General features: G+C 44.4%; 1 protein-coding gene across 6 annotated transcripts in view; it reads left to right on the forward strand.

The window, feature by feature from the left end:
• Positions 1-12,639, forward strand: part of PALS2 (protein associated with LIN7 2, MAGUK p55 family member) — a 145,981-nt gene that overhangs the window by 57,971 nt on the left and 75,371 nt on the right. The gene's annotated exons all lie outside the window — the stretch shown is intronic.

The following is a 12,639-nucleotide window of genomic DNA, read 5'->3' on the forward strand; positions in this document are numbered from 1 at the left end:
CTAGTCCAACTCCCTGTGCTGAGGCAGGACCTCATGATCCCTGAACGGTGTTTCTCTAAGCCGTTATTAAAAATCTCCAATGACAGGGATTCCACAACCTTCCGTAGGGCTACACTATCGCATGGGGTTGATCTAAGACGGGGTAGGCAACCTATGGCATGCATACCGAAGGCAGCACACAAGCTGATTTTTCTGTGCAGTCACGCTGCCTGGGTCCAGGCCACTGGTCCGGGGAACTCTGCATTTTAATTTAACTTTAAATGAAGCTTCTTAAACATTTTAAAAGCCCTATTTACTTGACATACAACAATAGTTTAGTTATGTTATAGACTTACAGAAAGAGACCTTCTAAAAACATTCAAATATATTACTGGCGCTCAAAACTTTAAATTGGAGTGAATAAGTGAAGACTCGGCACACCAGTTCTGAAAGGTTGCTGACTCCTGATCTAAGATATTCAATTTAAGCTACGTGAATAGCGTAGCTGAAGTCAACGTACTTAGATCTACTTACCGCGGTGTGTTCACTGTGGTAAGTCGACAGCTGACGCTCTCCTGTTGACTCCGCTTGCATTCCTCGTTCTGGTGGAGTACTGGAGTCGATGGGAGAGCGCTCAGCGGTCGATTTATCGCGTCTATTGACCCCCGCTGGATCGATTGCTTCCCGCCAATCTGGTGGGTGGGTAGTGTAGACAAGCCCTTAGAAGCCTATTCCACTTTGAGACACGCTTATTCATTCAGGTGGGAGATAGCTATAGTTCATTTCCTGACCATAATGTCTTGTCCCAAGTTGCTATGTGCTGCTCCATCAATCGAGCTTTGATGGGCTTTCCACACGAACATCATGTGACAGAGATAGTAAAATAACTCTTATTTTGCTCATGCTGAGTGTTGGCTCCTCTGGCTGACCTAGTTGAGATTTTGCAGCCACACTGAGAGCCTAGGCTAGGAATCTGCAACCTTTGGCATGTAGCCCGCCAGGGTAAGCACCCTGGCGGCTGGGCCGGTTTGTTTACCTGCCGCATCTGCAGGTTTGGCTGATCGTGGCTCCTGCTGGCTGTGGTTTGCTGTCCCAAGCCAATGGGGGCTGCGGGAAGTGGCACGGGCTGATAGAAGTGCTTGCCGCCGCTTCCTGCTACCCATATTGGCCTGGAGTGGCGAACTGCGGCCAGTGGGAGCCACATTTGGCCGAACCTGTGGACATAGCTGGTAAACAAGTGAACCCTGGTGGGCCGCGTGCCAAAGGTTGCTAATCCCTGGCCAAGGCATACTGTCACATTGAAATACAGACTAAATAATAAGCACAAGAATTCAAAATGACCCCAAAACTGGCCTAATAGGACTTCTTTTGTTTAAATATATAATCAGGAGCAAAGCCTTTCATGTTCTCATTCTCCAGGTTCCATTATGAAGTAAAAATATTTCCATGCAAACAACCTACATGTTACTGAAACTTAAGTACAAGATCAGCAAAGAGTCCTGTGACACCTTATAGACTGACAGACATTTTGGAGCATGAGCTTTCGTGGGTGAATACCCACTTCGTTGGATGCATGTGACATGCATCCAATGAAGTAGGTATTCACCCACGAAAGCTCATGCTCCACTACGTCTGTTAGTCTATAAGGTGCCACAGGACTCTTTGCTGTTTTTACAGATCCAGACTAACATGGCTACCCCTCTGATAAGTACAGGATGGGTTCCAAAACAGCAGATACACAGTTGGAGCAAGTAGAGATACGGATAAAGAAGCTAATTTTACTTTTCAATCGCATGGGTACTCAAGCTTCCCAATCACCATACTGCTAAAAATGGCAAAAATATGGACATTTATTGCAGGCAAAAAGTCCAAAGAAGCAGTTCTGTCATATTCCCTCAGTTTCATATTTTCTTTCTTGATACCCTTTTTCCATCTTCTGTACTATGATGATATGATAAAGGTGCTGATAGGAGATCCATAATTAAGGATGCACCTGGATAGTTCTTTCATATGTTTCATAGTTGGATTTTTTGGGGATAGGGTGAGGAAACACTTGAAATTCAAAAATGCTTAATTTTCTAAAGTAGTGGTTTTCAGCTTGTAGTCCACGGATCCCTGGTAGTCCATAGGCTATGTGTACTATTTCCAAAGGGGTCCACATCTGCAGTCAAAAAATTTTAGTGATCTGCAAATGAAAAAAAGTTGAAAATTACTGTTCTAAATTTTTTTTTTTTTTTTTTTTTTAGCTAGTATAGTTGAGAAGCTGGTGGTGTTTTTTGTTTTTAAACCATATTGAAAACTTGGAGTCACTTTTTTTGGGACCATTTTTGTGAGAAATTAGGCATCTACAGTCATGAAATTTCATTTGTAGTAGGAACTTCATATTTTTGGTAAATGTAGAGCGCTGGGTAAGACCATAAGAATACAGGTTTGAGAATTTTAACAAAAATAGCTAACTTCAGTGTAAAGTAACATGGCAGAAGGTTCTGGGATGTCACAACAAAAACCAAATTTATTATAGCTGTCCCTTTGCTAACACAAAGTCGTGCAACAGTGCATTAACATTGTTTACCAATAGCATAGTTCACAAATCCAGGGTTAGAAAAAATACATCCCCCCTTTTTAAATGGTTGAAGTTCCAAAAGGCATATAATGTCCAAACCAAACCTCCAAAACAAAAAATGCAATGGTCTTACAGGAATACTTGTTCCTCCCACGAATGATAGAGTTCAAACGATCTGGCTGTCACCTTGGTGACTTATTTGGTTTTGGATAGGGGTAATGTTTGTAGTTGCATGGGCTTATTAAGCTTTTCTGGGGTTTGTAGCTTTGCGCTGGGTGTTTTTTTGTTTTTTGCCCATAAAAAGTATGTGTATCTTTGAATATATAATTTTCCATGTGATCTGATAGTGTTGAACTAAACATGTTTGGTATGATCTCTTTCATAGCATGTAAGGTTAATGAAATTTTATAACAAGTAGTGGATGGGATTTTAAAAGTCCTTTCAGGGAGGTAAGTGCCTGCTCCTCATTGAAAACCCATGTGATTTGGGTGCCTAACCCCACTGGGTCCCTTTGGAAATTGCAATCGTTGACCTTAACTTTTCTTAAGTATTGTAGGATAAGGATGCTTTCACCATTCCAAAGTGTTTCTTCCAAATGAATAATAACACTGGTCTACAATTTTTGAGAAGTCGTCTGCTTCAGAGATAAAATGTGATATTTATTATGTATTTTGATGTGCTGAATTCAAATATGACAATTAAAACAACTGATTGGCTACTGTTTCTAAGATATTTAAGTTTTTACATTTTATGTCTGTGTACTGTGTAGATAGTTTTAATCATAAATTTGTAAACCTAGGTCTTTTCATATGTTTATGGTTGCTTTACGTGATATTTCACCAGTCTATGTAACACTTTAAAAATCAGCAAAAGGGTTATATAAATAAAATTTATTATGAAACAAAAGGCAAAAAACTTATGTGCATAGTTTAGTCCTATTCAGTGTCTACTCGGCGCTTCTTGGCTTGTCTCTTGTATTCATTAAATGGAGCATCTCTTGTCACTGTCCAGCAATAGTCTGCAAGCATTGATGGGCTCCATTTGCCCTGAAAGCCTTCCAGGAGATTCCACTGCTGTAGTCTGGAACCCACCAGCTCTGCCTTACTCTCGGGTAGTTCCAAATCCCTGACAAGGTCATTCAGTTCACCTTGTGTTATGAGGTGTGGTTCAGAGGAGGAGGATGGGAGAAAATGTGGGTCCTGTGACATTGATGGTTCAGGACCAGAAGTTTCATCCTCTTCCTCTTCCTCATCTGACTCAAATGAGAATGATTCTGGTGCATCAGGAACCGGAAGTCCTTCTCCGTGGGGTACCAGGCGTATAGCTGATGGAAAGTTTGGATAATGCACAGTCCACTTTTTTCTTCTTTGACACACCTTTCCCAAGTGGAGGCACCATGCAGAAGTAACAATTGCTGGTATGATCTGTTGGCTCTCTCCAAATCATTGGCACTGCAAAAGGCATAGATTTCCTTTTCCTGTTCAACCACTGGCAAAGATTTGTTGCACAAGTGTTGCAGCATATGTGTGGGGCCCGCCTCTTGTCCTGATCTCCAATTTTGCAGCCAAAAGAAAGGTGATAGGCTTTCTTAACCATAGTGGTTATACTGCACTTTTGTGATGCAAAAGTCACTTCACCACAAACATAGCAGAAGTTATCTGCACTGTTCACACAAGTACGAGGCATCTCTGCTCACTTTGGCTAAACGGAAATGTGTCCCTTTGCAAAATCAAACACTGACAAATAAGAGCACCACACTGTATGATTTCTAGAGCTGATATAGGGCAATTTGTTCAGCAGAGCGATGTAAGCTTTGTTATGATTGCATCATTTATGACTTCTAGAAAAACATGGCGCAATTCATATCATGTATGACACAATACCGGCTTCAGATTGCATCATTCATTGTTTTGCCCAAAAAGCAAGTACTGTCCAAACCCAGTCATAGATTTATTCATAGATCCAGTCAAAGATGTATTTTAGTCATTTCTGGTTTAAATTGAGATACCTTCCCTTTATAACTCACTTATCCTCCGCCATTCCCAAGTCAAGGGTCGTATATACTGATCCAATAGCATATCTTGAAAACTAGAGCCAATCAACAATTTTAAGCATCATTTTTGTTCTCAGTGACCCAGAATTAGTAAGGTTGGACTACATTTATTTCAGAAGCATTTTGGCTGTAGAGCAGTGTAATAGTTCTGATTTTATTTTGCTTTATAGCATAGCTAATGACTTGCTGCAATGGACTGCATATGCTGCTACGTCATTTTAGCTGCTCATATTTATTGTATTCACAGGCTCTGGCACAAAGATAGTGAACCTGCAGCCTGGAATGAACCCTGAACATACCAGGTACTTTAAGATTTAATTTCTGTTTTCATGGATAGTTGAATTCCAAGATTTAGTCAGTTAATAATCATAGATTATTAGGGTTGGAAGGGACCACAGGAGATCTAGTCCAACCCTGTCATGGTATAATCCCCCACTCTGAACCTTAGCGTCCAAAAGATGGGGTACCAGCGTGAATTCTTCTAAGCGCAATTACCAGCTTAGTACTTGTAGCGCTGCCACCAACCAGGAATTCCAGTGCCTGGTACACTCTGATCCCCCCAAAACCTTGCCTAGGGACCCCCAAGACCTAGACCCTCTGGATCTTAACACAAGGAAAGTAAACCCTTTCCCTCACCATTGCCTCTCCCAGACTTCTCCTCCCTGGTTTACCCTGGAAGATCACTGTGATTCAAATTCCTTGAATCTTAAAACAGGAAAATTCACCTTCCCCTCTCCTTCTCTCTCCCCGTCCCAGACTCTCCCTGAGAGAGAAAGTAATCCTAACACAGAGAGAAAGTTAACCTCTCTCTCTCTCCCCCTTCCCTCCTTTCTCCCCACCAATTCCCTGGTGAATTCAGACCCAGTCCCCTGGGGTCTACCAGAATGAAAAAACAATCAGGTTCTTAAACAAGAAAAGCTTTTAATTAAAGAAAGGAAAAACAATAAAAAATTATCTTTTGTAAATTTAAGATGGAACATGTTACAGGGTCTTTCAGCTATAGACACTGGGAATACCCTCCCAGCCTAAGTATACAAGTACAAATTTAAAATCCTTTCAGCAAGAGACAAATTTGAACTCCTCCCAGCCAAATACACATTTGCAAATAAAGAAAAACATACGCCTAACTTACTATTTTGAATCTATAAGAACCTGTATCAGGGAGATTGGAGAGAAACCTGGTTGCACGTCTGGTCACTTTCAGAACCCAGAGAGAACAACCACCAAATCCTAACAGAGCACACAAACTTCCCTCCCTCAAGATTTGAAAGTATCCTGTCCCCTGATTGGTCCTCTGGTCCAGTGACAGACAGGCTCACTGAACTTGTTAACCCTTTACAGGCAAAAGAGATATGAAGTACTACTGTTCTATTAACTCTTACTTATCTGTTTATGACAAACCCCCTGCTCAAGGCAGGACCAGTCCCCAACTGACCCCCTCAAGGACTGAGCTCACAACCCTGAGTTTAGCAGGCCAATGCTCAAACCACTGAGCTATTCTGGAGCATGTGCTCCAGAATTATATGCCCTCAGCTCTGGGGAATCTTAATTAGACCTCTGAAAATTATTAATACTGCTTTCCTAACTTGACCTGCTACATTCTTGAATGCACTACTAAGTGGAAAAAATTTACATTTGCTACTAACAGCCTGAAAACTTGTTTAAAAATTCCACCAAATAATTCTCCTTTAGAAATAGTTGTATGTGCTTCACGTTCAGTAAGGCAAAATAAGAGGTCTTCTAGTTAAGCACTGGATAAATTGCCTATGGAGGTTGTGGAATCTCCATCATTAGAAATTTTTAAGCGCAGGTTAGATAAGCACCTGTCAGGGATGGTCTAGATCAGGGGTAGGCAACCTATGGCACGCATGCCGAACACAGCATGCGAGCTGATTTTCAGTGGCACTCACACTGCTGGGGTCCTGGCCACCGGTCCGGAGGACTCTGCATTTTAATTTAATTTTAAATGAAGCTTCTTAAAACACTTTAAAAACCTTTTTTACTTGACCTACAACAATAGTTTAGTTATATATTATAGACTTATAGAAAGAGACCTTCTAAGACGTTAAAATGTATTACCAGCATGCGAAACCTTAAATTAAAATGAATAAATGAAGACTTGGCACACCATTTCTGAAATGTTGCTGACCCCTGATCTAGATAATACTTAGTCCTGCCTTGAGTGCAGGGGACTGGACTAGTATACCTCTCAAGGTCCCTTCCAGTCCTATTATTCTATGATTTATATGTCTAGCTCTGTGGATGGTAGGCTTGACACGGTGGTCAGCTGTAACTAGTCAAAGTCAATTGACTGCCTATTTGACTGTGGTCATATATTTTCAAATATTCCAACAAGAATACGCTGATGTACATGATGGAACTAGAAGAGGTAGGAGCACAGTGCCAGAGGGAAGATCTGAGTAGTTCTTCAAGCGCTTCTCCCAATTGGTATTCACAGAGGGTGCACATGTTCTCCAGGCACCTGAGACCAGAAGACTTTTTAATGGCCATGTTCATTGGTCTGCTCCTGTGCTCTGCGCCTCCTCAAACTCTTAACCATTGTGACAGAGTTCCTCCTCTACCTTGGTGGGTCTTGCACTTATTGGCAGATTTGCTCACCTCGGTGATCTTCCCCATAGTCTGGATCAACTCCTCCTGTGTCTGATCAGGAGTTGGGAGTGTTTGGGGGGAACCCGGGCCGACCCTCTACTCCGGGTTCCAGCCCAGGGCCCTGTGGATTGCAGCTGTCTATAGTGCCTCCTGTAACAGCTGCATGACAGCTAGAACTCCCTGGGCTACTTCCCCATGGCCTCCTCCAAACACTTCCTTTATCCTCACCACAGGACCTTCCTCCTGGTATCTGATAACGCTTGTACTCCTTAGTTCTCCAGCAGCACACCCTCTCACTCTCAACTCCTGGTGCCTCTTGCTGCCAGCTCCTCACACACACTTCCTCTCCTTTGGCTCCTCCCCACCTGACTGGAGTGAGCTCCTTTTTAAACCCAGGTGCCCAGATTAGCCTGCCTTGAGTGGCTGCAGGTGATCTAATCAGCCTGTCTGTCTTAATTGGTTCTAGCAGGTTCCTGATTACTCTAGTGCAGCCCCTGCTGTGGTCAGTCAGGGAACAGAAAAATACTCATCCAGTGACCAGTATATTTGCCCTCTACCAGACTCCTGTACCCCACTGGTCTGGGTCTGTCACACCATGTATATAAAGGGCAGCATGAACCAACTGCTCTCTACTTACTCACTCATGCCCGTCACCCCAATCGGGGTATGGTCTGCCAACAACAGATCTCCAGAGTCCTCTATCCTGGGCCATTCGTTCTAACTGGTTCCAAGTATAGCCCATTTTTTTGCTATCAGCCTGAAGGTCACGTCGCCAGGTGTTCCTTGGACAGCCTCTTTTCCGCTTGCCTTGAGGGTTCCACCGCAGTGCCTGTCTGGTAATGTTAGTTGGCTGCTTGCGTAGTGTATGTCCTATCCAACCCCAATCTCCTTCTGATTTCTTCCTCTGCTGGGAGTTGACAGGTCCTCTCCAAGAGGTGGATGTTACGGATGGTGTCTGGCCAGCGGATCTGGAGAATCCTTCTGAGGCAGCTGTTTATGAAGGTCTGGATCTTCCTGATGGTTGTTTTAGTTATCCTCCAGGTTTCAGCTCCATACAGTAGGAGTGATTTCACTGGAGTTGAACAGTTGAATTTTTATTGCCAAAGACAGCTCTCTAGCGCTCCAGATATTCTTGAGCTGTAAGAAGGCTGCTCTTGCCTTACCAATCCTTACTTTGATGTCTGCGTCTGTGCCACCCTGCTGGTCGATGATGCTACCTAGGTAGGCGAAGGACTGCACTTCTTCCAGGGGGCTTCCATTCAGTGTGACTGGGTCATTGCTGGTGGAGTTAATCCTAAGGATCTTGGTCTTGTCCTTGTGAATGTTGAGGCCAACCTGTGATGACATGGCTGCCACTAATTGATCTTCTCTTGTATCTGCTGTTTACTGTGCGAAAGGAGTGCAAGGTCGTCAGCAAAGTCCAGGTCATCAAGCTGGGTCCACAAAGTCCACTGGATTCCGTTCCTATGCTCGTAGGTGGATGTCTTCATAGTCCAATCGATGACGAGAAGAAAGAAGTGGTGACAACAAGCATCCTTGCCTGACTCCAGTTTGCACCTGGAAGCTGTTAGTAAGCTGCCCTCCATGAATCACTCTACAGTGTGTACTGTCATATGAGTTCTTGATCAGGTTGACCACCTTTGCTGGGATGCCGTAGTGCCGAAGGAGCTTCCAAAGGGTCTCATCGATCCACGCTATCGAATGCTTTCTCATAGTCAACAAAATTGATGTACAATGAGGAGTTCCACTCTATAGACTGCTCGACTATGATGTGAAGCGTTGCTATCTGGTCCGTGCATGATCTGTTCTGCGGGAAACCTGCCTGTTCATCTTGTAGCTGTGGATCAATGGCATTCTTCATTCTCTCTAAGAGGACTCGGTTGAAGACCTTCCCTGGCACCGACAGGAGTGTGATTCCTCTATAATTGGCACAGTTACTAGGGTCTCCTTTCTTGGGGATTTTGATGAGATATCCCTCTTTCCAGTCTACCGGAATCACTACTTCTTCCCATATCTTCTCAAAGAGGGGGTACAGCATTTCCACTGAAGCATCCAGGTCTGCTTTCAGGGCCTCTGCTGGGATGTCATCAGGTCCAGCCACCTTTCTATTCTTCATCATGGTGATGGCTTTTCTGATCTTGTTTCTGGTTGTTTTATCGCAATTAATTGGGAGGTCCTCGTTAGCTGAGTTGATATCTGGTGGATTTGGTGGTGCTGGTCTGTTCAGGAGTTCCTCAAAGTGCTCCGCCCATATGTTCGTCTGTTGTTCTATTTCTGTTTATAGACTTTCCCTGCTTATCTTTAACGGGACGTTCTGGCTTGCTGAACTTTCCAGACAGTCGCTTAGTAGTATCATACAGCTGTTTCATATTACTGCTGTAGGCTGCCTGCTCCGCCTCTGCTGCCAGTTCATCCACATACTCTCTCTTGTCCTTCCTGATATTCCTCTTCACTACTCTGTGGGCTTCAGCATACTCTTTTTTTGAGCTTTGGCCTTTGCTGCTCTAGTCCTGCTCTTGTTGACTGGTGCCGCCTTCTTCTTTCTATCTTCTGTCCTGATCAAGGTTTCTGCTGTGATCCACTCTTTCTGCTGGTGTTTCTTAATTCCAAGCACTTCCTGGCATACTGACCTAAGTGTGTCTCTCACTTTCTGCCATCTGTTTAGTACACTATCTTCCTCTTCCTCAGACTGATCCTGTAATACTGAAAACTTATTCTTCAGCCTCAGTCCAAAATCTTCCTTGGTCTTATGGTCTTTCAGAAGGCTGATGTTGTACTTCACTTTTCTGTCTGACGCGTCTATCCAGTTCTTTTTCAGCTTCAGCTTCAATCTGGCCACCACTAAGTGATTGTCGGACGCCGCGTCTGCTCCTCTTCTAACTCTAACGTCCTGCAAGGATCTTCTAAACTTCTTGCTAATGCAGACATGATCGATCTGATTTTCTGTCATGCCTGCTGGTGATACCCAGGTACTCTTGTGGATCCGCTTGTGAGGAAAGATGCTACCTCCTATGACCAGGTTGTTAAGTGCACACACATCCACAAATCTCTCTCCATTCTCACTCATCTCTCCCAGAGCATGGGTCCCCATGACTTGTTCGTATCCTGTGTTGTCAGGTCCAATTTTGGCATTAAAATGTCCCATAAGGATGATGATGTCTTTGTCTGGGAGAATCTCTAATATTTTCTGGAGTCTGTTGTAAAAATAATCTTTGTCCTCCTCTTCGCTGTCATTAATTGGAGCATAGCACTGAACAACGTTCATCTTAATCCTCTTCATTTTAGTTCTGAAGGATGCTGTGATGATCCTGGGACCATGTGCCTCCCAACCAATCAGTGCTCTCTGTGCCTGCTTGGACAAAATGAAGCCTACTCCCTGTGTGTGGGGTGTGTCGCTCTCTTCATGTCCTGAATACAGCAACAACTCTCCTGTCAACAGTTGTCTCTGCCCCGCTTGCATCCGTCTTGTCTTGCTAATGCCTAATAGGGTCAGGTTGTTGCTCCTCATCTCTGCTGCAACCTGCGCTGTCTTTCCTGACTTGTATATGGTCCTCACGTTCCATGTGCCTATGGTAATCCTCCTGGTTGCAAGAAGGGTAATCGGCTTAGTGGCTTCCTCACGGCTTTTACCACCCAGCGTCATGCATCTTCAAATTGAAGACCCTTCTTTTTCCAGGGTAAAAGTCTCTGTTGTCTCTATTGTTGGCGTTTCTGTAGCAGGTTGATTTTTTACGGGGTGGAGTTGCTAGCCCCACGCCCAACCCTCCTCCTTTATCTTGACTTGGGACAGGCAGATGGCCCCGAAGGACCTCTCTGCTCTCTAATTCCTTTCTATTGCTTGTGGTCTGAGACAGAACCCTTCGGTGTCCTCAGCTTTTGCTGGCAGTCCTGCTTGAATTCACTTTTTTTCCTTTAGTTAGCTGTTAGTGTTCGTTTTGGGGTTTAGGGGTTTTCCCTACTTGCTGCTCCAATGTCTGAAGCACTTAGTATGCCCAAGATTCCAGGCTTTAAGCCTTGCCTGGCCTGCCCACAAGCCTGGCTAGGGACCCTGCCTGTGTTGATGCAGAGAATCACACATTTCTTCTAAGTGCAAAATCTGTCAATCCTTTCCCTTTGGACTGGACAAGCTGGGGAGTTCCAACTTTGCAGCCACTTCATAGAACTCTCCAAGAGGCCTCATTCCAATTCTGATCCTTCCTGCTCCCTGGCTTGCTGGCTGGAGCCTCTGTGTAGTGCCCCTGTAGCAACAAGGCTCCCTAGCAATCCTTGATCAAGCCCAAGGACTTGTCTAAGCAGAGGCATTTGGAAACTAAAGGTGGACACCCGCTTCACAAAGAGGGATACATCACTTCATAAGTCCTCTAAGCAGAAGACTGCGTCTCACCTATCCTTGGTACTGAGTGAGACTCTAGGTTTGTTTATGTCAGTGTAACTTATGTGGCTCAGGGTGTGAAAAAACCACCTCCCTGAACGACGTAAATTACATCAACTTAAAGCAGTGTCTACCCCATGCTGTGTCATCAGGAGATGGTCTCCTGCTGACATAATGACATAATGTGGACCTCTCAGTGAGGTGGAGTAATTACATCAAGGGGAGAGCACTCTTCACCAGACATGCTACAATGTACCATGGTAGTGAAGACAAGCGCTCTGAAGTCTCACTGTTCTCTGGTGTAGGTGTGTCGAGAGCACATAGGGTGATTGTGTTTGGCACTGATGTTATAGGAGCTAAGAGTCCTCTGAAACCTTCTATGAAAGGGGTAGGACTGACTTCTTCACCACCTATATAGCGAAGGGACCATTCACCTTCTGTACCAGTAGTACTGCACTGCAAGAAGAACACTTCACAAAACCCTGCGCTGGTGGATCCACCTAAAGTCAGGAGTCCCTCCTACTCTCTGCCTGCTAGGCCTACATAGTCCTGTATCGAGGACCTGATGATCTTCACTGATCCTTCTGGATCTGATACTGCCCAGGGATGTTCCTACACGATTGGCATGCAGATGTCAGTTCTGAGTACCGGCTGTGATACAGAGACTCTGACACTGTCAGTGCGCCACGTGCTGGCTCCTTCCACCAACCAGAACGTTATAATGCTATAATGTCAGTACTGTCTGCTCTGCCAATGGAGTCTGGCAGCTCCTATTCTTCTAATGAACAAGTGTTACCAGCAATTCCCTCAACAGTCCTGAGGTGAGAGATGAGCCCTGACACAACTTTCAGAGCTTCCTGGACACCTTCATGTTCCTACAGTGCACATTTATTGGCCTGTGGTACCTCTTCTTGAGACCTTCCTCCATATCCTTTTGGCCATAATGGGGCTCCTGGGATCCTTACTTCAGAGTAATGTTTCTCAACAACTGGTCCATGGACCAGCATCGGTCCCTGAGATCTCCCTGAGATAGTTTAGGAAGGCAGTAAGCCAGTCGTTGGT

Source organism: Gopherus flavomarginatus, chromosome 2 (assembly GCF_025201925.1).
Source record: "Gopherus flavomarginatus isolate rGopFla2 chromosome 2, rGopFla2.mat.asm, whole genome shotgun sequence".
Classification (NCBI taxonomy): Eukaryota; Metazoa; Chordata; order Testudines; family Testudinidae; genus Gopherus; species Gopherus flavomarginatus.